The 24,435-nt window shown below is 43.9% G+C and overlaps 1 long non-coding RNA gene across 1 annotated transcript; it reads right to left on the reverse strand.

The window, feature by feature from the left end:
- Nucleotides 1-1,739: 1,739 nt before the first annotated feature.
- Nucleotides 1,740-23,647, reverse strand: LOC121829613 (uncharacterized). The gene is made up of 6 exons (XR_013051629.1): nucleotides 23,518-23,647; nucleotides 6,446-11,565; nucleotides 5,429-5,488; nucleotides 5,102-5,218; nucleotides 2,814-2,874; nucleotides 1,740-2,132 (listed from the first exon to the last, which is right to left on the reverse strand). It is a non-coding gene; the product is annotated as an uncharacterized LOC121829613 (long non-coding RNA).
- Nucleotides 23,648-24,435: the final 788 nt, after the last annotated feature.

Genomic DNA, 24,435 nt, shown 5'->3' on the forward strand with positions numbered 1-24,435 from the left:
ACTTGCAAGTGCCCCACGTTTCCGGTTTGTCATTCCAGCTCCTGGAAGCGTATATTCTGCATGCACATCTTCTGCCCTGCATCTTGACATTTTCCAACAGATGTTAGTTAATGTGGTTGTAGAAGGTTTGCTGTGGATGCGGCGAGCCCAATAAATCTTCCTCTTAAGCGCAGGCACTCCACCATCCCAGCATCTTCTACCTATAATACATTTTAATTACTTGGCTATTCAAATTATACTAAATTAGATTTGCACAGAACAGCACTGCGGATTTCTCCATTTACATTTAATCCACCAACAACAACACAAAAATCGGTAAGTTCGCTCACTCACACTTGCAGGAGCCACGGAAGTCTGATGTCTTTAAAATTATTAAGTGACAAAGATTACTAGCACTAAGGTTCTACTTTGCTTCCCCATTAGCCATTTAGGTGACAGCTGCTGTATTACACATAAAGATGAACCATTCCTTGAGGGATGATAGCGGCTCCGCTGTGACACTGCTGGCAGAAACCGTTATCAGACCATGGCTGTGCTTGGAGCCACTGAAGTCTCCTAGGCACCTATCAGTACCCTCATTATCTGCATCACAGAGAGCCGGGAACGAACACTGCCAGGCCTCACAGCTTCGCAGCTCATTTGAGAAGCGGAAATTAAATGTCCCAGGAGAGAAAACAGGCACACTGTAACAGCACCGGTGCTCTACACCAATAACACGTCGACCGCTGTAGCACCGACTTCTATCTCATTAATTTAATAGGCTCCCGGAATGAGGATGGGAAGGTAGAGAGGCAGGCTTGACAAGATTACTGAGTGGCGCTGGCCTTGTATGCCTCGCAAGCTCGTACGTAACCGACTGAGTGAGGACTTGCTGGAGGTATCAGCGCTCTTGAGATATTTGCTGGGGCTTCTAGAAGCAATGAACAGCTTTTACAAGAAAAAAAAAAAAGAAGATGAAAGGCAGGAGGGAGACAGAGATCATGGAACAAGGGCGAAATTAGCTGGTCATAAACGTGATCTATGTCTATAGCATGCAGCATTCCTGGGCGAGGTGGAGGGAGCTGGGAAAGGAGAGGATAAAATGAATTTACCCAAAACACAGGGCAGAGGAATTCCTGTGGGGTGTGTGTGTGTGAGTGTGAGTGTGTGTGTGTGTGTGTGTGTGTGTGAGTGTGAGTGTGCGTGTGTGTGTTTCTGAATATGTCTGTGTATGTGTGAGAGAGTCTATGTGTTTGTGAGTGTGTCTGTGTGTGTGAGAGAAAGTCTGTGTGTTTGTATGTGTGTATGAGAGTCTGTGTGTGTGTGTGTGTGTGTGTGTGTGTGTGTGAGAGAGAGAGAGAGAGAGAGAGAGAGAGAGAGAGAGAGAGAGAGAGAGAGAGAGAAAGAGAGAGTGGGAGGGAGTATATATGTGTAAGTCCTCATGAACACTGCAGAAAATTGGTTTTTACTTCTGTGAAATTCGTAACTGGTTTCATTGCAGAAATATCAGCTCCTTTCTGATCAGAACAACAGCCTTCCAAACAAGGCTGGAAGGTGGGTTATTCAGATAAGTCCATCCAACGAAACTTATTCTTAGGAAAAACAAAACCCACGAAGTCTCCAGGTGACAGAAGCGTCGTGGGTTTTTCACCTTGAATAATCAGATAATAGCCGCAATTCTCGGCTAAGGAGGCCTGCCTGGCATATGGGATTTGGGTCCCTGCTAAACCAGAGAGACACAAAGCCGTCAGATTCCAAGATTATCAGCACAGATTCCTGAACACTGCATTTTTATTTTAATAACTGTTCTTCGTCCTTGTCGTTTGTTTAAAGGCCTCAGGGAAACAGAGATCAAAAACTCTGGTCTCCCGCACTTTGGAACATTGCTGATAATGGCTTTCTGCGGCCTCAGGTTTTGTACCGGTTCAAAGCGCCAAGGAAAATGTGATGACATCTGTGGCTCTGAAGAATAATGGATGGTTTTGAAGCACCCTGGGTAGAGCTCCAAGCAGCCTCTTCATATTACAGCCCAGCAGGACTGCGGGGTGGTTACAGTCATGCATGCTCATTTCAGCTTCAGGAGAAAGGGTTCGGGTCTAGCCACTGCCTGTCCTCGTGGGCATCTTTGAGCAAGTCCTTTCGCCTGGGTCTTTCTGTCAAAGAGATAAGAGGAAAGCCTCCTAGTTAGTATGTCTGTGAGAAATTAAATGTGATCCCTAGGAATCTCCCACACGGTGTGATGATGAGCAGTTGTTTCGATGGGATTAGACCCATTGTTGACTGATTCTCCTCTGGGGTCCTACATGGATTTCTGAAAGGATGCTCCTTGTCCGAGTTGTTTTCTTTTGCTGGTGATAAACACCAGACCCAAAGCAACTGGGGAGAAAAGATCTGTTTTACTTTGTAGCTCACTGCCCATCACTGGGAAGTCAGGGCAGAAACTCAAGTCAGGAACCTGAAGGCAGGGACTGAAGCAGAGGCCATGGAGGAAGCTTACTGGTTTGCTCCCCATGGCTTGCTCAGCTGCTTTCTTATAACCCAGGACCACCTTCCCAGAGATGACACTGCCCTCAGTGGTCTGGGCTTTCTCACATCAATTATTAATCAAGCAAATATTAGGCTTGCCTACATTTAATGGAGACAGTTCCTCAACTGATGCTCCCTCTTCCCAGATGACCCTGGATTGTGTCAAGTTGATGAAACATTAAGTAGCTCACTCATCATAAAGGAGCAAGTTGGGGGAGGGGCACTATAAACAAGAGGAAACTGAGAACAATCTGTTGGTCACATGGAGACAAGGGGCTCCCTCCCTGCCATACAGGGTCCCACTTCACCTGGCCAGTCATCCTCATGTCACATAGGCCACAGGCTGCTGGAGAATCAGAGGAATGCCTCCTTAAAAGGAAAAAAAAAAACGTTCACCATGCGCCAGCAAGGTGTCTCAGTGAGTAAAATGTCTACCACCAAGGCTGGGGACCTAAGTTCAATCCCAAGACCCACATGGTGAGAGGAGAGGACTGACTCCTGCAGCTTGACCTCTGACATCTATGACATCCACATGTATGCATGCATAACCACATATATCCACACATGCTGACCAAATGAATAAAACACAATTTTTTAGAAGTTCATTAGGACTTGAAATTTCAGAGATCAGAGGTTCACAGAGCTCCCAAAGACCAGCCACAGACTCAAGTCCCAGAGCACCTGCTCCAGAGTGGCTATAATGTGCTATCAGACCTCTCTCTCCCTCTCTGTCTCTCTCTCTGTCTCTCTGTCTCTGTCTCTGTCTCTGTCTCTCTCTCTCTCTCTCTCTCACACACACACACACACACACACACACACACACACACACACACAGTGTCAGAGAGTCAGGGATGGGCTAAAAGGCAGAATTCTGTAAATCACAGACCTCCAGCACTGTCCCTTTTCTATTGTGTTCAAATCCCTGCCCTTTCCTTCCTTCAGGCTAGTGATACACCTGTATACTAGACCCGTCAAGGGTTGGGGCCAGCTCTGGTTCTGAGCCGCTGGAATGTTGGGGAAAGAGGACAGGAGCTGAGAGAAGTTGGCGTCTACCTCCTCCATGCTGCAGGAGCAGCAGCAGACACAGCCAGGGTATCCCGTCCTGCTCACAGGCTCTAGTTCATTCCTCTCAGCCCTTTTATGGCTACTGGCCTAGGTCCTCAGTCCTTCCTGGAAGGATCTGCGTCCAGGTCTTTTCCCAGAAGGAACTGGTTTCCTGATGACCTAGTGTGACTATTGTCACCGTCGGCTGGTTACATAAAGAAATGCCTAGGTGTCAGTGAGCTGTGCTTTGGCTGCCTGTGAGAGAATTTTTGAAGAGGATAACTGAGGAGGGAAGACACCCTGAAAGTGGAGGACAGCATCCGACAGGCTGGAGAAACGGCAGGAAGTGGGCCGGGCACCCGTTTTCTTGATCGGTTCCCTCAAACTAGGAACCGACATAAGCCCTTCCTCCTGTCAGCTGCTCCTTGTCACTTATGAAATCAGAGCTGTGAGAAAAGAAACCGCTGCAACCAGATGAGACCGGATAGCTGGAACTGGGGCTTCTGCCGTGTCTAGCTGCCAGCCTTTTCTACACAATCCACCGGTCTCCTCTCGATAGATCCTACTCTGCGCCGCCATCTGCCCAGGCGGCCTGCCCCATGGACAAGAGGGGATAGCGGCCGTCCTTGCTCTGCCAGGCTCTGGACATAATGAACACTCTGTAACTGCTTTCCGAATAAATAATAAAATAGGAGCGCACTGAAGGAAAGGGAACCAACAGAAAAAAATTTTTAAAAAAAGAGCAAGAATAAATGGTGAAAAGAGATCAGAAGCTGCGTGGAAAACACATGGGAGCACCCTCGCTACCTGCTGAGAATTAGAATAAGGTAAAAAAAAAAATGCAAATTCACACTGCTTTTTCCTACCTGCTTCAGAGGCAGATATGAATATTTAGGGAAGGAAGGGAAACAACCCACAATGGACACCACAGCTGTGCCTATCCCAACATACTATCACATACACTGCATGCATGCCAGCACTGTGATCATACACTAAAGTGGAGTAAGCCCCTCAGATGTACCCACCATCCCACCTGAGGTCTGCTGATTCATCGCTAGCCCAGGCGTTCTCCTTCACAGTCCTCATTGAAGACCAAGGGATTTCTCTCATGTATAAAAATCTACTTGGAGGCTGGAGACACGATTCAATAGCAAGCTTGAGGACCTGAGGTTAGATCCCCAGCACCCGGGGAAAGAGCTAGGTGTGGCCACATCCTGTGACACCAGCACTGATGGAACCACTGGGCAGTGGGATGATACAAGGACAGGAGGATCATCATGTTTCCCACCATGGTGGGTTGAAATCGCCAAAACCGTGAGCCAAAACAGCACTTTCTATGCTGAATTTTTTTTCCCCTACCAAGTGCTTTTGTCTCAATGATGAAAAAAAGCAACGAACACAGGCATAATTTTAGATTTCCAGAAAGGCCCTAAGACAGTCCAACGTCACCACTCACTGACCTCCTCATCAATCCCCTATACCAACATAGCACACTTTTCAAAGTTGTTAGCTAAACTCTAGATTTCTTCAGCATGGACAGAGTTCTTCTTACCCGTCTCCTCTAGCCTCTCACATGTCACACCTGCTCTCCTTTTCATGGCCTTTCAGCACGGATGACTTGTGGAATGACCTTCCATGTGTCGGGTTCCACTGGACCTGTTGAACAGACCTGAATAGGGGAGTGAGGACTGAGAAAAAACAGATAGACATAAAAGAAAAGACAGAGACAGAGGATAGGTTCGGGAGGGCTCTGAGTCAATACCACAGCAGCCCCAAGTTTATTTCTCACAGCCTTTTTATACCCAAAGCAAGGGGGGTGGGCAAAAGACCTCCCCATCTCAAGGACACCATGGCTCAAGGAACAAACAAGCATAAATACCTCCTTAATTCTCAATACATCTGGCAACTCCACCTTTGGCCAAACATCCTGCTCTCCAGCCTTGAAGAGTAAAACATCTAGTCAATCATCCTGTTATTCAGCCTTGAGGAGCAAAGACAAGCTTGAACTCTCTCACTTTGAGTCAAGATGGAGTTACTGTGGGCTACCACAGCGTTGAAGCTTGTCTGGCATTTTTTCTTGAGCGGACTGTGGTTTTACACTTCTAGGAAGGACACAGCAGAGGGAGGGAAACCTTTCTCGTCACCCTGTGGCACAGCATGCAGGAAACAGGCAGAGCTCAGCACTACTATGGTCCCCATCTGATCTCAGTGGGTTAGGACAGGGCCTGCCAGGTTCCCCCACCCCAAAACTGCCATTATGTATTTCTCGTTGTTCTTCAGAACACAGTTTATAGGAGGGGAATGTAATGTTCCCTAGAGGGGACAGTATTAATATATAGTACTTGGAATTCTGTAAGGAAGAATTCTATCCTCTTTCCATTTATTTATCTATTTGATCATTTGTTGCTATCACTCTGGACTCATGAATATTTTACCCTTGAGGCCATAACCTAATAGTACCACTATTCATATTATCGCTGTTTTATATTTTCAGCATGCATAATTTTTTGAAAAGTTGGTATCTAGATTTTTCTCATCACTTAGACTAAATTGCTTCATTTATCTTAAATCCTCTTCTTCCAGCTTCCATGGTTGCCTTCTGTCTTAGGAGCCATGTTTTCTATACAGTGCTTGCAGAACATGAGAGATACCCACTACAATGTGAAGGATGCAAGACATTTCCCAGAGTTCTACAAGACCAATGGGCCTCATCTGCTTCATATAAAATTTACCAAATCCTTTTCTTCCAACTGTCACCACTTCAAATGAAGAAGAGTCCAGGTTTCCTTTTTTCTCTTTCACAATACCACAAGGCACACACTCTATTTATATTGGCATTTTTCTGTGTAGACATAAACTCCCACATCCCAGCATTCGACTGCAAGCTTCTACTTACACAGAGATCAATTACTCTTCAAGCTGAGGTCCTACCTCTGGCCGTCTGCTTCCAGCAATGTCCCTGGTAGCTCTTCCTCTATGGGTTATTGAAACAGCAGCAGGTCATCACAGTGGAGGGTGGGCACAGTGGTCATAAGGGATCAGATAGTGACAGATGGAGCCCGTGAGAGCAATTCACATATGGCAACATGTAGCATCTCCAAGTGAAAACTAATGGCTTTTATTAGTAGAATTGCCATTCTCCAAAACTTTTCTGCCTTTTCTATGTTTTTCTTAAATTGTCGTGAACTGCCCACAGGGAACAAGGGATTTCTTGCTCTCTGATCTGTCGTGCGTGTGTTTGCACATGTGTGCATGGAGACCTGAATCACCATTAGATGTCTTCTGCAATAGCACTTCACTTTATTTTGTGAGGCAGGCTCTCACTGAACCTGGAGCTTTTCTGATTTGCCTAGACTGGCTGGACAGTACATCCCAGGATCCCCAAGCATCCAGCTCCCTAGAACTAAGATCACAGGTACATGTTGCCAAAGTTGGCTTTTATTGCATGAGTACTACAGGGTTAAACTTGGGTCCTCATGCACATGTAGCATGCACTTTACCAACTGAACCAAACCCAACTCTCTTTAATGTACCTAAACATGTGTATGGAGGAAGCGACCATACAGCATGGCTTAATTACATACCTGGGAGACAGAGAGGGGTGGTTCTGTTGATAACAAAAAGTAAAGACATTTGTTTAAAAGTAACATTTGAATGCACTACAGTTTGGATCTTAAATGTCTTCTCAAAGCCTGTGAGTTGAAGGCTTGAACCCTGGAGTCTGCTGTCCCATAATGTTCCACAATAGCAGACTCTTTAAGGGCTGGAGCCTAGTAGGGGGTCTTTAGGTAGTGGGGGCCTGCCCTTAAAGTGGCTTGTGGAACTCTAACCCCCTCTTTCCTTTCCTTTGCTTGTTGGTCATACAGTGAGCAGTTCTACCTCACCTTACTTTCCTGTCATGACGCAGTGTTTGTCCCAAGGTCTTGGGGCCAACAGAGGATGCGCCAACCCCTCCAAAATGGTGAGCCAAAACGGTGACAGAGAGCTGAATAACAAAATAAATAAACCTGCCTTTATAAGGTGATTACGTCAGGGTTTGGTTAAAGTAGCTGTGATAGTTAAACTTGTGGCTACCTTGATCCAATTTGAAATCACCACAAAGACAGGGTAATTGGGCATGTCTGATATGTTTCCACAGAGATTTAACTGAGATGAGGAGATACACCCTGAATGTAGGTGTCACCATGTCATGGGATGGGGGACCCAACTGAATAAAAAGGAGGAAGCAAGTGAGTGTCCTCATCCATCTCTCCTGCTTCCTAAGTATGGATACAATATGACCAGCCACCCCATACTTCTGCCACCACAACCAAAGCCATTCTCAATGCCACACTTGCTCTGCCATATTTGTCCAGAATAAACCTTCCTTCCTTCAGTTGCTTTGGTCAACTATGATGTCATAGCAACAAAAAAAAACAACAACTAATAACTGATAGAGTGACAGAGAGCTGACTAACAAAATATGTATGTCATTTTCCTTGAAATTGACCTTATTCTTCAGAGCAATCTTGGGTTCATAGAACATTTAGGCTAGAAGTACAGAGATGTCCCATGTGCCTCCAGTACTTCCTCCCTGTGCACACACAGAGACACCCCTATTATCAATATTCCCAGCCAGTTTAGCCCATGCACTGCCAAAGGTTAATCTAAATTGATCTGCCTCTATCACACAGAGTCCATAGATGACACTGGGGTTCATTCTTGGCGTTCTATGTTCCGTGGACTTGGGGAAATCACTGTAGCCTCCTATAGAATAGTTTCACCATGCTGAGGGTCCTCAGTAGTTGGGCACTTTATCCTTCCCTTCTGACTAAGCCCTAACAGTCATTGATGCTTTTGATGGTCTCCATGGGTTTGCTTCTTCTAGGTCATATGGTTGGAATCCTAGTTCGCGAAGCCTTTTCAGAATGCTTTATTTCACATAGTAATATTCATTTAGGGACTTCTTAAAATGTGTATTCATTACATGAAGCTCAATTTTTTAATGCAGAATAATATTCCATTATCTGGATATAACACAAAAAGTAAACTTTTTAATAAAGCATGACATGCTTAATAGTAAAGTACACAAATCACTCATATATAACTTGATGAACTTTCATAAGATGAACTTTCCATGCATTCAGCACCCAGATCCATCAACAAGCTACTGTAATACACAGAAGCTCTCCTGGTGCTCACCCCACACAGGATGAGCCGTGTCCTGACACCTCAACACATGAATAGTTCTGCCTGACTAACTCACTAGGAAGTAGACTCAGGAAATATCTTTTCATCAGCAACTTTGAAAGCAACTAACAATTTCCTCTTGAATTAGACATCAGTCTGAATTAAATCAAAAGTATAGTAAATAGTGAGAAGAATGATATTTATTTTCAGAAAGGAATCCCACCAGTGCCTTCCTGGAAGTGCCTGTCTCCACTTAGAACTACTGGCCGTGCATCTAGAATGCCATGCTGGGCTGCTGACAGGCAATTAGGTACACCGTGGGAGGCAGACACTTCTCCAAAGCTAACGTTGTAAAGTAAAACACGATCAGATGGAACAGGGCTGGACAGCTTTCTGTGAATGGGTTTGCTCTCAGGACTCAGGCATCGTTAGCAAGTGCAAGAACCGACCAGAGTAAAGCTCCCTAGGGACATCGCAGAGTTCCGTCCTCCAGATGTCTACTACCCCTTGGAGTCTGTGATACTAAGCAGTGTTAGTGAAGCCAAAAAGCAGAAAGAGTTAAGTTGTCCCTTAATGTAGGAACACACACAGAGAATATGCTCACACTAGGCACACACCTGCAGCAAAAGCAACCCCTAAGCACTTTAGCTGCAGCAAGAAGAAAAAGATATACAAATCTATCTGTCTGTCTATCTATCTATCTATCTATCTATCTATCTATCTATCTGTCTGTCTATCTATATATCTATACATATATATATTCACATGAGCTACTTTTATGTAGCAGAGAAAACCATCCAAGTAGCCTCATATATCACACAAAAAAATGAAAATAATAAAGGACCATCTCCCACACTGTTCCCCAGAGACTGATGGTCCTGTGAAGGGAGAATGCTTTTTTAGCACAGTCCCATAATATTCTCAAGGATAAAGTCGCTCACCAGGAAGGATCAGCTGACATTTTCTACATAAAATAGTAAACCATCTGGGCTTGACCTATGGATAAGGTCAGCTCTTGTCTCTTGGTTGTGGTTGGGTGTGGATGGAGGCAGAGGCCATCAGAATCTCCAGGGTTCCTCCTCATCTGCTCAGGAGGGAGTAAGAACTTCTCTGAACTGACCTTGCTTAAGAATAAATAAGGAGTAGGGATTGTGTAGATGACCAAAGTCTTAGAATCCTCTATTATATTAATATAAGGAAGCGTCCTAAAATGAAATAAAAAATAGCCTTAATCACAAATGATGGCCAGAGCTCATTGCTATGTGCCAGATGCTGTACTACACACTGATAAACATCATCTAGTTTCATCCTCACAGCATACTAGTACTGCTATCTTCTTATAATAAGGCATCTGAGGGTTTCCAGCGGCTAGCACACTTTAGGAGATTCAGAGCCTGCCTTGGCTGTCCTCTTTGACACTGGGCAAAGGAGGGGGTGTCTCTGGCCTCTCAACTCACAAAGTCAAGTCAAGGTCTGTACATCTGTGGTTACCATGGCACTGACAGCACTCCATGGTGAAGGACTTTGCTCTAGACAAAGTAAAAAAATTTGCTCATTAAGAGTGGCATGATTCTTTGTCTCAAACACCTGGTCCTAATGAAAAATAACTGACAATGAACACTAAAGCCCAAATGGATTGAACAGTGGACATCAACAAGCCCAGAATTGCCTGTCAATCTTCTAACAGTTGTGAGGCAAGCCAGTTCTAAGAGATGAAATATCCATGAAGCTGAGTGTGATGGTGCATGCCTGTGATCCCCTCATTTAGGCAGTCAAGGTAGGAGGATCAAGAGTTCAAGGTCATGATGAGCTCTGTAAAGAGTTAGAGGCCAGCCTAGGCTACATGAGACCCTGTCTCAAAGTTAGATAGATAGATAGATAGATAGATAGATAGATAGATAGATAGATAGATAGATGATAGGTAGATAGACAGATAGATGAGAGATAAATGGTAGATAGATAGATAGATAGATAGATAGATAGATAGATAGATAGATAGATAGATAGCCGATGAAAACTTCAGACAGTGACTCCAGAAGGTGGACTTCAGAAGTCTACCATGGACTTCATCTTTCCTCTAAATGCCTTGGCTTCTCTACTTCCCCAGAAGTCCAAAGTTCCACTCTTCTCATTCCCTCCTGTTTACCTCCAGTTTCCAGGAAACTAAATAATCCATCACAGAAAATATGAAGTAGGGATTATTAGCCTAAAACTATATAATCAAGAGGATATTACTCGTTTCAGACACAGGAATGAAAAAAATGTTGCAAAGAATCATTTAGGAGCTGCTCTAGAGCCTGAAGATAAGGAAGTTACCTACAACAACAGCAAAAGTAGTGGTAACCTGTCATAAAGGACACAGGACCCCAAATAAAAGAGCCCCCGACAGCAGAAACTGGAACAATTCGAGTAACAGAAAAAGTCGCCCGTGCTGGATTGCAGGTGAAAGCACAGAACACACACACACACACACACACACACACACACACACACACACACACACACGACATTGCACTGATATAAATAGATGACCCAATAACTCAACATGTGATAGATGAAAAGACACAGCTTTCCTAAGGAAATTTCCCAGTAACAGTTGCCAGATAATACAAGCAGACACATCCTTCTAAGGGGTAATATGCTGACCTGAGAAGCTGGCTTCTGAAGAATAGAAAGGGGGAAAGCAATACCAACTTTTCATTAAAGACATTCATGTAAAGCCTTCATCATGATGGAGCTGATGTTGACCTGTGATAAGTTGTGTTGACAGCACATACTCCTTACAAAAGCGAGAAAGGCAGCTCACTTGGAGGCATTCTTACCAAAACTTCACAAGCTCAGTGAAATCTAAAAAGAAATCAAAACAACCCAAATTAATCCATTTTCTGTGAAACATGACCAGTCATGATCATGGAAACAGACTTTGTATAAGCTCTGACCAAGAAAGACAACATATTAGTTACTTTTCTTGATGCTCTGACAAAATCCCTAACACAAGCAACTTAAGGCTAGAAGAGTTCATTTCAGCCCATAGTTTCAGGGCGTTCTGTCCATCATTTGAGGAAGGCACGCAGCAGAAGGATAATGGCCATGCTGCATCTACAACCAGGAAGCAGAGAGACAGGAATGCTGGTCTCCATGTGGCTTCCTCCTTTTTAATTATGTATTCTGTCTACAATACAAGCATATAGACTGGTGCCACCCATATTTAGGAAAGGTGTTTTGTTGGGCCCTGACCCCTGTTCCTTGGGCAGCTGTTGCCTTGCTTGTTAACCTTGATCAGACGTCCTCCCTATTCTAATTCCCTGGCGGTTTCATTCCTCCTAAACAACTTTCCAGAGGTTCCTTGTTTGCGTATCCTGCATATTGGTGTAATGCTAGAAATGTAAAACATCTGTAGTGAACTTTTGCCCTCCCAGGTTCTTCCACTGTGCTGTAAGCCTGTATTTAAGGCCTCTTCCCTCCTTCAATAAGGGGCATTCTACTAAGACGAATGACCTCCTGTCTTGTCTCTGTTTTAATCCTCAGCCCCTCGCTCGGACATGGTGAATGGGTAGTAGCGTGGGTGCTACAGTACTTCATCCTCAGTTAAGCCTCTCCAGGAATGCCCTCATAGGGATGCCCAAAGGTGTATCTCCTCGTTGATTTCAAATCCTGTTCGTTGACAATAAAGATTACCACAAACCTGATGACTAAATGTACTGTGGTATCCCAGTCAGAATCCTGTAGCAGACAGTACTGGGAAAAACTGATGAAAATTAATAAAATTATTAAGAGTTAACAGCAAGATAACAGCTTAGTTCTGACAGATGCACTGTGGTCATAGAAGATGCTAATGTCTGGAGAAATTGAGCTAGGTAACATTTATAGCTCAGTGAAAACTACATGAAACATGAAGACCTGAGTTCAGATCCCCAACACCCACATAAAAATTCAGATACAATGGCACATGCCTGTAAATGTAGAGCTGGGGAGGTCAAGGCAGGGAGATCACTGGGTCTTGCCAGCCAGCTGGTCATCACAAACTGGCTCCAGGCTCAGTGAGAGACCCTGCCTCAAAAACTAAAGTAACATGGAAAGTGACAGGGAAAGATACAACATCTATCTCTGGCTTCCCCATGCATGCACGCATTACATGTTCTCCCACCAGCACAGAACATGCATCACACACACACACACACACACACACACACACACACACACACACAATCACTTGAGAATATTTGGCACATGCAGTAAACGTTCAATATTTTTAACTGTTAACATCTTTGAGTGCTCTTTTGCATTTTAATCTCCCACACAGGTAGAGGGGAGACAGGGTTCATGTTGTCAGAGTTCCTTGTAGTTTAGGCCATCAATGGTTTGGCTTCATCCAATCCAGGACACAAGAGATTCACCTGCCTCTGCCTCTGGAGTGCTGTGATTAAAGGCATGAGTCACTATATCCAACTAATCTTAATTCTAAAATTCAAAGACGTTTTGCTTTTACTGAATTAACATAATAGGTATAATAGCAAATGTAATATTGGTTGAGAATCTTTAATAGAAAATCTCTAAGTATACAATGATCCAAAACCTGAAAGCTTTTAAATGCCAACTTGATGTCACAGTGGAAAATGGTCCCCGACCTCATGTGACAGGTTAAAACTTTAAATGTGAGCATAAAATATTGCATTAAATTATCTTCAGGCTACTTGGAAGAAAACTTAAATGAACTTCATATTTAGACTTGGATCTCATCCCCAAGTTATCTCACTACCTATATGTAAATATCCCCAAATCTGAAATCCAAAGGACTTCTTATCACAAGCATTTTAGGTATGGGATACTCAAGCTGTGTAGGCTACAAAAAAGAAAGAAAGAAAGAAAGAAAGAAAGAAAGAAAGAAAGAAAGAAAGAAAGAAAGAAAGAAAGAAAGAGAGAGAGAGAGAGAGAGAGAGAAAGAAAGAAAGAGAGAGAGAGAGGAAGAAAGAAGAAAGAAAGAAAGAAAGAAAGAAAGAAAGAAAGAAAGAAAGAAAGAAAGAAAGAAAGAAAGAAAGAAAGAAAGAAAGAAGGAAGGAAGGAAGGAAGGAAGGAAGGAAGGAAGGAAGGAAGGAAGGAAGGAAGGGAAGGAAGGAAGAGAGAGAGAGAGAAAGAAAGAAAGAAAGGAAGGAAGAAAGGAAGGAAGGAAGGAAGGAAGGAAGGAAGGAAGGAAGGAAGGAAGGAAGGAAGGAAGGAAGGAAGGAAGGAAGGAAGAAAGAGAAAGGAGACTGGGAGGCTCAGGAAGCATACAAAGCTACAGTCCCAGGCCTTTCCCTAAGGCTCTTTAAGCAGTGAACAATTGCTGGGGCAGAGGAGACTCCCTGGTGGAGCCACCTGCAAAGTGAGTGGTTTTCATGAGTCATCACTCACACAAGGGCAGGGTTTGGATGCTGTGGGACTCTGGGCAGAATACCTAGGAATCAAGAAATAACATGCACTCAGAAAAATTCCTAATATACAAAATTGCCAGATGATGAGATTCAAGAAAGAGATTGTGTGGTTTGAATGAGAATAACCCCCCAAAGCTCACAGATTTGAAAATGTGCTCTCCAGTTGGTGGAAGTGTTTGGGAAGGATTAGGAGGTGTGACTTTGTTGGAGGAGGTGTGTTACTGGAGGTGGGCTTTGAGATTTCCAAAGCCCATACCTTTCCCAGTTAGCTCTCTCTGCATGGTGCTTGTGAATCCAGATGTGAGCTCTCAGCTACTGCTCCAGCACCATACTTGCCTGCTTCCTGTCATGCTCCCTGCCATGATGATTATAGACTCTCTCTCTCTCTCAACAACTGTGAGTCCCAAGTTAAATGCTTTCTTTTATATGCTGCCCTAGTCATGGTGTTTTATGACAGCAATTTAAAAAGTGACTAAGACAGATGGGAGGGTCTCTTGAGTACCATGAAGCCTCAAGCCTGGTTAAAACCCAGAGTTAAAAGAGCCTCACCCACCTTGTATGAGACTATAAACTCTGTGGAGGAGTGGAGGAACTGGAGAGACTTCAGAACACATGACCAGATTCACTTTTCAGAAGTAAAATATTTAAAGAAACACCCTTTTAGGGAACATAAGGGAGCAAAGTCTTAACTAATAGAGCTCTACTGACAGACTCTCAAAACTCATTCACAATAAAATTCTCTTTCCTAGGGCTGGAGAGATGGCTCAGTAGTTAAGAATGAGGTCCTGAGTTCAGTTCCTAACACCTACACTGTGTAGCTCGCACAGTTACTGCCTGTAACTACTCCAGGGGATCTACTGGCTTCTGAGAGCACTTGTACTCTGTGGTGATATTTTGAACAAATAAAATTTGCTGAAAGATCAGAGGACAGAGCTAGCCACAGAGTTAGCCATAGACGTCAAGCAGTGGTGGCACACACCTTTGATCCTAGCACTTGAGAGGCAGAGGCTGAGACCACACTGAACTACATGAGATAAATCCAATCTAAAAGACAAACAAAGCCAGGCAATGATGGCACATCACACACCTTTAATTCCAGCACTTGAGATCACACACCTTTAATCCCAGCACTAGGAAGGTTGAGACAGAAAGTGATAATGCTGGGCAGAGAAAGGAATATAAGGCAGGAGGAGACAGGAACTCGGTCTCTTTCAGGCTGAGGAGTTGGTGGCTGTGGCTTGCTCTGTTTCTCTGATCTTCAGGCAAATTTTATTTCCTAGCTTACAAACAATATATCACCACAGCACTCACATACACATACACAGGCATAGAAATACGACCAAAAAAAGGAACTGTTTCCAGGCCCGATAATTGTTCTTTGTGTTGTGTTCACCTACCAAATTAGCCCTATTAGAAATGAAAACTGCTAGTTTGAGTTTGCAGAACTCTTCTCATGAATAACTTGTAGTTAAATTCCATCGTGATGAAATGTATCTTACAAGACTTGAATTCTTCACTAGCCTTTTAAATCTGATGACCTCAAATGTGGCTATTTTGGTAAAGGCTCCATTTGTCTTGGAAAAGAGAGTTTATGGCCTTGTGAGATCAAGTGAGCTGGTAGTCATTTGTTTTCTATGGCCTTGCCATACAATTACACTCTGTGTAATTGTTTTATCAATTTTTGAGAGCAAGGTACCAAGACCTCCGACTGTGTTGAAATGAATCCAACTGAAGGCATGTAGACAGCCACATACCAGTATCTTAAGACAGAAAAGGGCATCGGTCACCAAAAGGAATGACTCACTAGGTGCAGCACTGAGTGCGTGCTAGATTGTCACCAAGCCCTGAAGTACGGGCACTTAGGGAACCAGCCATTGTATTTATGCACAAAGCTAGGGACCGTCCTTCAGTGCCCCCGATGATGAATTTCGTAATGAAAGAAGTTGAAAACGTAGATGAGATGAACCCACTTGAAGGAGAAGAATTGGCCCAGGAGCCACAATCTTTGGGGATCCCCTGCGCTCCAATCACCAGTAGCAACGCTGTCATATCATTAACCTCATTCCTCTCGCGCTGGGAAAGGTCACTTTATCTGTGAGCCACGCATCCACACACTCACACCGATAAGAGGCCATTCACAAAGGCCTGCCTGTTGGCTGCCCCAGCAGCGCTCTCTACCCCAGTTAGCACATTTCCCGGCATTCTGTCACCAAGTCATTGGCAGTGTCACTGTTGGAAAACTGCATGGCTCAGATGTTTCTAAACCCTTTTAATCCATGACAAAGGCCTCCATTTACTGTTGTTTTGTTTCCCTCTGCTGCCCTACAGCATGGCAGCTAGTGTGTGCTCCTGATAAGCAGTGAGCCGTGCAGATGAGGTTCGGTTTCCTTGTACACACCGCCGCCACACAACCTGCCAAGGCCCAAATGGGGGATACGGCATGGGTCCCCCCCACCTACCAGCAATCAGTGCCAACGGCACCCTGCACAGTGGTTCCTAGGCCAGATAACTTCAGAAGAACACATAACTAATTTTTGTGTGGGTGACAAAAAAAAAAATGACATTTGTTTAGCATTATCTAATTTGAGGGATGCTTTCTGTAGGGCAAATAATTTCATTCTAATAAATTGGGAGGGTGGCAAACTCACAATGAAGAGCAAAAAGGAAAAGGAAATACTCCTGTCCTATGGGTTGTGGGTTGTTGTTTTTTTGTTTTGTTTTGTTTTGTTTTGTTTTGCTTTTGAAAGGTTACTTTTTTCTTTCTCTTTGCAAGGCAGCAGAAAAAAAAAAAAAAAAAAAAAAAAAAAAAGAGTAGACACTGCTGCTCCAGGAAACAATGCTGATATTTGCTACTCTTAACAAAAGAGGCTTGTATGTGTCCAGGGGAGTGTGACAAAGGGAACAAGAGACCTGCGGTATGAATGGTGGTAGCCTAAGCTGGATTGGGGAGGAAATGCGTGGAGGAATTGACAGCCGGTTGACTCCTTGGCCTCAGTGACTGTCCCCACCGCCAAGTCTGGATGAAGAGTGAAATCACGGTTCCCAGGGAAAGAGTCCTGAGCTGCTAGAAGCATATGATGGGGCAGGGTAAAGTCAGGCTTGAGATATACTGAGAAACGGCTGAGGTAGAGGGCAATTCCAAACGCAATGGAGATGCACAGATATTGGTGAAATTATTAAGGTCACTCCATGTAGTTAAAAGGGAGGTTTATTTTGTGGGGTAACTTACAAATGAATGGATAGGTTACAGGGTCTGGGAAAGGCGTGGCACAGTCCGGCAGTGTTCTCTGGAGAACTCTGCTCCATCTACCTCCAGTGTCCAGGGTCCAGGAACCAAGAGAGTCGGTGCATCCAGATCTCAGGTCTTCAGGGTCCTCCCTTGGCCCCGCCTTATAGGCGGGACAGTTACCAAAGCCTCATTGGGGCTTTGAACTTCCAGATTAAAGCTGGAATGGCTACCCACTACACACAGCGGCTACAGAGAACGGAGAATCAAGCACACTGGAAGATGGAGATTTCTCTCTACATAAGAAGTTAATAGCTGAGTTTAGATTAAAAGCCAAGAATTGGCATCATCTATCATGAAAAACTGCATGGGAAATACGGGTTCAAAGCAGTGTGGGATATTGGGGGTGGAGGAGTATATTTAATACTTAGCCATTTAATATTTACTTCATGGGCAAAGAAGCTCCTATGAGGACCTACATCTTGATATACAGCATCCATGCAAAAACAATGACACATGGCAAGCATTTGTAACCCCGACACTGGGACTCGTCAGAGATTCCTGCAGCTGTAGGCCAGCTAGCCCAAATGAGCTCTGGGTTCAGTGAAAGATCCTGTCTCCAAAAATAAGCTGGAGAGAGATAAGGAAAGCATCCAGCATAAATCTCTAGCTTCCACACTCACATCCATACACATGTATGTGACCTGCATGCACCAGTATACATACTGATGCAGACCTGTACATACACAACAGACACATAAGTAAATAAACATAGAACATTCACCCAACTGTGGCATGCATCTTTTAAGTGTTGGGGTTGTATCTTTATCCTTACCTTTGATTCCCAAAGGAGCTGAAACAATTTTTGAAAACTGCTTCAAATGCTTTATCTCTACTGAAAATCAGTATCTTTTTCATTCACAACAAGAGCTGTGCTTCTAAACTCTCAAGACCTTTCCCAAGCCTCTCGGTTGTCAAATGATTAAAAGATATTATCTTCCTATGGCTAGTGGAGGCCAGGGAGCTGGAGAGGGTGGGCTAATTCTATCACGGAGATTTTCTTTTCCCAAGACAGCACTTTTAGCAGAACACAGTCTCATTTTTCATTCTCAAGCTCTCGTACACCTTTTACCTTTTAACATCACCTGTGCCACACTGCCCCTGGTACCTCCTACCCTCCAAACCGCAAGGGCAGAGGTGGCTAGCTCACCATAGTAATGATACAGATGTAGTTTCTTCCCAGACTTGGTGGTAGTCGGAGCTCATTTTCTACCAAATCTGCAGTGAGTAGGCCCAGATGAATGCCTGATCATTCGTCAATTATCTTTGCAAAACAGTGTTGGGCAAGTGACTGGGGCACCTCCTATCTTCTTGCTATTTATCCATCACTCACTATGCCCCTCCCTCAGTTTGCTTTCTAATACATGTCCTTTCCCAATTCAAACTTGTCTCTACAATTTCATGCAAGCCTTGTTGCAGCATGAATCTTAAAAGTTCTTATTAATAAGAACAAACCGGGAGCCAGGTATTGGGGTGAATGCTGGAAGATCAGAGAAGCAGAACAAGCCACAACTTCCTCACCTCGCTAGCTCCTAAGCTGATCCTGTTTCCTCAGACTGGAAGCTTCTGTGTCCTCATCCAAAATGGGTCTCAGCTGAACTGTTGCTAAAAGCTTACAAGCTTAACCAGCTCTAGTTCCTGGTCCTCAGGCCTTATATATCTTTCTGCTTTCTGCCATCACTTCCTGGGATTAAAGGCTCACTTCTTGGGATTAAAGGCATGAGGCACCATGCCTGGCTGTTTCCAGTGTGGCTTTAAATTCACAGAGATCCGGATGGATCTCTGCCTCCCAAATTATAGGATTAAAGGCATGTGTGACACCATTTTCTAGCCTTTGTATCTAATGGCTGTTCTGTTCTCTGACCCCAGATAAGTTTATTAGGGTACACAATATTTTGGGAACACAATATCACCATATCTTGTTGCTATGGGATGTCTTTCTGTATGCTGTGAATATGTGCTGCTCTGATTGGTTGATAAATGAAGCTGTATTGGCCTATGGCAAGGCAGCTTAGAGGCAGGCAGGAAATACAAGCAGATAGACAGGAAGAAGAAAGGAGAGACAGAAAAGAGATGCCAGCCACCGCCAGGAGAAGCAAGATGTGAAAGTACTGGCCATGTGGCAATTTATAGATTAATAAAAATGGGTTAAGTTATAGGAGCTAGCTAGCAAGAAGCCTGAGCCATTAGGCCATATAAATTTACAATTAATATTAAGCCTCTGAGTGATTATTTTATAAGTGGCTGAGGGACCACGGGGTCAGGCACAACTGGAGGAATGTAGACCATGGGGCCAAGCAGGACTTGAGAAAACTTCTGACTACACCTTGTATTCCTTCCCCCAACCCCTCACTTGCTGTCTGTGGCATTGCTTCTGAACTTGGGCAATGTCCTGAGAGTACTGACTCTCTCTGGCATACCTGGCTGCTCAAAGGTTCTAACCTGAAAATCTGTCTCTCTCCTCATGAAACCATACCCAGCAATCCTTGAAGAGTTCACTCAAGGCACACTGCTTAGCTTCTCCCAATTGCCGAAATCAGTATCTAATACCTGAACCCAGTTCTCAATCTTCCACCTCCCTTCTTCCCTCCCCCACCTTCTCTTCATTTCTTTCCCTCTATCAATTGTTTAATGGCATCCTGCTCTACCCTAGGCACTCACTTTTAAGGGGCTAGATTACAGGAGCAAATGAGACAGACAAGGCCTCCTTTGTACATTTACATTGCACAAGATGGAGACAGACAGTAAACTACTAAATAAACAAGAAGACTGACTACCCGGCATCTAACAATGGACTGATGAGGAGTGAGTGTGACGAAGAATGATCTATGGATACTTTCCATGGATATTAGAGATGCCCTCTTTGGAAATGACTAGAGGGGGAACATATGCTCCAGAACATTCCAGTGACAGGAATCTGCATGCAGAGGTCTCAAGATAAATGTGAACTGAGGAAGTGTGATCTTTTCCCTTACAATGTCTATGTCATAATTACACATGTTATATATAATGTTAGCAATGCACACAACAAACATGTAGCATTATGTGGAGGTCCATGTTTGTTAGATGTTTACAAACTTTTTCTTCTGTAATGGACTCTCACTATCAGATTGTTACCCAACCTCACAGATTCTCAGTTTATGTTTGAAAGCATGGAGTGAGAAACAGACCCAAAGTTCTCATATTTGATGGGGGAAAATGTCAGACTTCTGGATAATAATAAGCCAATTCATTCTACAGCAGCTCTCTGGACCAAATGATGCTTAAACCCAAGAGAGAAATTAATGCACAGCTCATCAAGATTTACACCTAAGCACACGCCTAGCTCTTGACTTTTCCTCATTAACTTTTATGGCACAAAGTTCTTTCGGCTGCCCCCTCTCGCAGAATGACCCCACATTTCCCATCATGCATTAACCAGCTTCCCCTAGCTCAGCCGAACACATCATAAAATTATTTTCAGTGTGAGTGAGAAACACCTTTACATTTTATGACTCGTACAATAAAGAAACAAGAAAAATATGCAATTTATAAAATGATAATACGCTGTAATATGGAGCTTTTAAGTTAATGGGACATACAGGGAATGGTGTCATTAAGAAAGAGGGAGGGGGTGAGCAGGAAGGAGAAAAGGGAATGCTTTATCACATCTAAGTGTTGCAGCTGACAAGAACCAGGAAGACACAGAACATGTACATGCTGTCAATTTGGCCCTTAGAACTACTAAGTTTTGTATATATGTACTAAGTTTTGTAATATTTATATACCCATCAAGGAGCAGCATCACAGCTTGCATAGGGAGGAAGGCCATGTACCTGCCTGTCTCCTTAGAACTACTAGGTTTTACACATATGTATGCATATATACATACACACACACACACACACACACATATGTTATATTTATGTACCCATCAAGTAGCAGCATCACAGCTTGCATGAGGAGGAAAGTCTTGCACCTGCCTGTCTTGGCTCCCCCATACCCCACCTCCACAGGCAGAAGTTCAGGGAAATACAACCTGAAGAACCAGCTTTCACTCAGGCTGAGTCACCCCCGGGGCCCACCTTGTAACGTATTAAAGTGGCTTTTTAGAACTCTACACAGCACTGTGTTGGTCAGGATTCCCCAGAGGAACCTAACAATGTCCAGCACAGGTGTGAGCTGGGAAGCGGGCTGATGAGAGTCTGGTTCTGGCTTCAAGCACCCATGGCGCTTCCCCCGCAGCCGGTACACATCCTTAAAATACCTCCAAATCCGGGGCAAAGGAGGAGGTTAGGAAGCCTGTGAGTTTCCTCTGCAGAGAACAGTTCATTGTAACCTGGATACTGGAAAGTGACTTCATGGATCTGCGGCCAGATTTATTGCAAAGATTGTAAAGTATTGATTGAGTGGAAGCAGTGTCTTGTGGTAATAACGCGCATGCGTTCCTGAGTTAGAGTCTTCCTCCTGTCATTTGCTAGGTTACTTTTGTGAAGTTACTGAAAGGAGCGGTTTCTTGTTTTTTTCTAATGTATAAAATGGGAATCTTGGTAATATGCCTCATGTCGAAATGTTGTGAAGGCAATTGAAGTGGTATACTCAAGTGTTCAAGGCCACACTTGGCTCACAACGAGCACCTAGCCACTTTGCTCGGAAAGGTAGTAGAAACCCACTGTTTCACAACACACCGAACACCAGATGCATGCCCAACAGTTCCCAGAGAAATATCTCTCTCTCTCTCTGTCTCACACACACACACACACACACACACACACACACACACACACACACACACACCCTAGTGTGATATGTCCTGAGATGAAATACATTTAGAACCAGAATACAAATTAGGTATTCTATGAGAAAGGCTTCAGGGGAAAAAGATCACTGCTCGTGAATCTTCAATATATTAAAATAGCTTTTTAAAATTCTGCATAGCACTGTATTAGTCAGCATTCTCCAGAGAAACAGAATGGGATGTACACAATGGTGTAGCTAGTGATATACATAGATGGGATGAGCCAGGCCTAAGAGCTGCAGGGATTGCTTCTGGTGGCTATTGGGGCAAGGGATCCTGTGGTCTACAAGCCAGAGTCCCAGAAATCCAGCACTGTAATTCAGTGTGGGTCTTGAAGCTGATGGTATGAACCCTACTCTGAGCCTGAATGCCTCAGAGCCGAAAACACCAAGGTCTCCAGGGGTAGTCCAATCTGCATGGCTCAGCTCCAGCTCAGAATTTACTTTCTCCTTCTTTTTCTTCTTTACTGGGGCCTTTGAGGAGCTGATAAAGACAGATCTTCAAATGTTGATCTCCTCTAGAAACATCGTAATAGACACAACCAGAAATGATATTTCACTAGCTCTCTGGCCAACCCTTAACCTAGTCATGCTGACATGTATTATTAATTGACACAAATATTTGTTACTTAATGTCTCATCAAATAACATAACTCTCCTATTCTCTATGACTTCTCAAAGCACAGGCAAACTCGGGCTAGCCAATCATTCATTCACAAGACTTTGACACAGCCTTGCAGACACAATCCATGAATGATGACTGCCAACACCTACTGAGGATAAGGAGTGAGGATGCTTCAGTCCTGCCACACAGTAGTGTCACCTAGGGACTCTGATCAAGCAACTTAGGTCAGAGTTGCCTCTAGGTAAAATGTGTGGCTGAAGCCTTCCCAGTAGTTCTGAGATCTGCAAATCTGACCCCAATGAAACTAATTATGCTTTGCAAACAGAGACACTGAAAAGCAAGGAAAAGATCTCCTCAAGGCTATGTGGGAATAACCAGGATTAGTCAAAAGCATTTTAACATAATCAAAATGCCATGGTTCAAAGGGCTATGATTGGAATCATGCAGAACCCTTTTTTTGTCCTTTCTCTCTCTTCTCCCGAATTTGTATTTTTTCATAATTTCATATATGTATAGAGTATACCGTGATCATATCTACTCCCATTACCCTCTCTTATCTCTCTTCATCTAGCCCCTTTCCTACTTTGCTTTTGGGGTGTGTGTGTGTGTGTGTGTGTGTGTGTGTGTGTGTTATTGAGTTTAACTAGGGTTGCTTGTATGAGCACGGGTTGGGGCTATTTACAGGATCATGGGCAACTTACCAATGGCTACACCACTGAAGAAATGGCATCGTTTCCCCTGGCAACCAAGAACTGCCAATATAGGGTGAGCCCCTGCCACATCCACAATGGAACGCTGAAGGGTTCAGACTTTTGTGAGCCTTATGTAGGTAGCCAGCTGTTGAGATTCATCAAAGAAACAAACACATCACTGTTCATCAACCTTGCGTACCCCTCTAATTGACTTGGCATCTCATATGATTTTAACACAGCCCAGGCACAGAAACAATTTCCAAACATCTGAACCATCGGAAGATGTTATCCAATACTGATGCTTTAGCTCTGAACCTACTATACCAGACTCCTTGGTTCATTCTGACTTGAATGTGGCCTTGAGAAATGCCACATGGTGCAGAGTTGATCTGTTATTAAATTAGTAGCATACCATCCCTGAATAACACAACTTGAGTTAAGAATAGTTGGTGACTGGGCTTGGAGAGTTGGCACAGTCAGTAAAGTACCTGGAACACAAGTATCAGGACCTGAATTTGGATCTCCAACCCTCACGTAAAACTTGGGCACTGGGTAATAATCTGTATCCCAACATAGGAGATGCAGAGATAGATGGATCCCTGGAGCTTGCTGGCCAGTCAGTGTAGCTTAACAAATGAGGGCCAGCATCAGTGAGAGACCTTGTCTCAAGAAATAAGGTGAGAGCTATCAAGGAAGATATCAGTATTAATATCTGATCTCCACACATGCATCTCCCTCCACACACATGCACAGATATGTGCACAAACCCACATGAACACATACATGAAGCATACACACAAATAAGTACTGATGAGGGCAAAAGGAAGTGCTTGGATAGGACTAACACAGTGCCCAAGGAGGGGACAGACATAGCATAGCCTCTTTCCAGGCTTGGGAGAGATTTTGAATGCTAGCTTCCAATTTTGT

The sequence above is a fragment of the Peromyscus maniculatus genome, chromosome 5 (genome assembly GCF_049852395.1).
Source record: "Peromyscus maniculatus bairdii isolate BWxNUB_F1_BW_parent chromosome 5, HU_Pman_BW_mat_3.1, whole genome shotgun sequence".
NCBI lineage: Eukaryota > Metazoa > Chordata > Mammalia > Rodentia > Cricetidae > Peromyscus > Peromyscus maniculatus.